The following is a 1,828-nucleotide window of genomic DNA, read 5'->3' on the forward strand; positions in this document are numbered from 1 at the left end:
CCACAACAGAAGATTTGTATAGTACATGAATCTTGATCCAAACCCAGATCTAAGATGCAGCTTTGCAGCCATCAGGGATGCACAAATGCTATCAGACTTCTATGTAAATATGACTTTTGCAGAGCTAAATAATACTCTTTCGGGCAGCTTATCAAACTCCCCAAAAACTAGCTTGAACTAGTTTTTAAGATATGCTGCTTTTGAGCTCCGTGTGTGCAGTTTTGTAACTATTGACTGCAACACAGAACTTGGGTAAAAGGAAAAACAAATCAATCAGATTTCAACCATCATTATTTTTATATAAATAACTGTTGAAATACAGAACAGGCTGTGCTGTATATAAGCATATGGACAAGCGCTTGTGGGGGAAGCATTATTTTTATGTGCCCACATCTGTGCTTGCCACTTTACGTGCGACGTTTCAAAAACGAAAGTACGAGCGTTCTGAACATTGTGTCCTATTCTTTGTCTCTGTATCAGGGAAGTAGCTTGCCACCATCAAAATAACACAGTTGACTGCTCAGTGACGTTTTTGCACGGGTACAAAAGCCATCTTTTTGTCAAAAAACAACCATTGACAAGTGTCTGATTACTTGTATTCATTAGTAATAATAGTTTCACTGTATTGCACGCACTAGGCAATAAACAATCGGTAACACTTTATTTCGATAGTCCACTTTAGACATTTTACTAACTATAAGTAACTTTGCAACTACTTATCAACTACCAATCTTTAGAGAATTAGTAGACTGTCTGCTTGCTGCTTAATATCTACTAACACTTTATTGTGATGATATCTTAACAGACATTCAACTACCTATAAGTATCTTTGCAGGTGCATGTCAACTTATTCCACTAACCCAAACCTCTTCCCTAACCCCAACCTTTATAGTCTACTAACACTTTAATGACAGTTAGTTGACGTATAGTTGCAAATTATTAAAAGTTAGTTGACATGTAGTTGCAAAATTATTTATAGTTAGTAGAATGTATAAAATGGACTATCAAAATAAAGTGTAACCAAACAATCTAATAATAAATGAATAAATTAAGAATGTATTGCAGGTTAAGAAATGCTTTAGTTATCGCTTATTCTCTATGTCAAAGCAAACAACACGTAGTTACCTACGCAGTAGCACTTGTTGTAAAGCATAATTGCTTATGCACCTGTATGATTATTACAGCTTGTTATTTATTAATCAGATATATTGTGTGCTTACCAGAGATTAAACATGAGATATTAAATCATTTATGGGTGGATTCCCAGACAGGGATTAGCTTAAGCCAGGACTAGACCTTAGTTTTTAATTAGGAAATATTATTAACAAACATACCTTACTAAAAGCATTACTTGTGTGCATTTTGAGGCAAAACAATGTATTTAAAGATATGTCAGTGCAACTTGCTTTCAGTTTGGACAGCTCTTATTTAGGTCTTTTCCTTGTCTGGGAAATAAAAATGTTTGTAAATTGACATTATTACTAATAATTGCTTGGACATTTTGTACGATAAGTTTCATTTAATTCAATTTTTTGTGTTGCATGCATGTATGCATACAAATAAATAGTTTTAGCTATATGTGCTTGTATTTGTAATATGTGTACGTATAATTTATGGTTAGATATGAAAATATTTGTGTTCGGTAACGTGTGGGATTTTGTGGTAGTGTTTCACAACTAACCATGAGGTTAGTAACACACTTCTGTTTGTGTGATTAAAGCATCATGTGACACTTGCATGAGGAAGTACAGTCTCATGAGGGTTATCAGATTTATAGATGGAGATTTTCTTAACACGTGAACTTTAGTGTATATATTTGTAAATTTGA

This window comes from Paramisgurnus dabryanus, chromosome 16 (genome assembly GCF_030506205.2).
Source record: "Paramisgurnus dabryanus chromosome 16, PD_genome_1.1, whole genome shotgun sequence".
NCBI classification, from domain to species: domain Eukaryota; kingdom Metazoa; phylum Chordata; class Actinopteri; order Cypriniformes; family Cobitidae; genus Paramisgurnus; species Paramisgurnus dabryanus.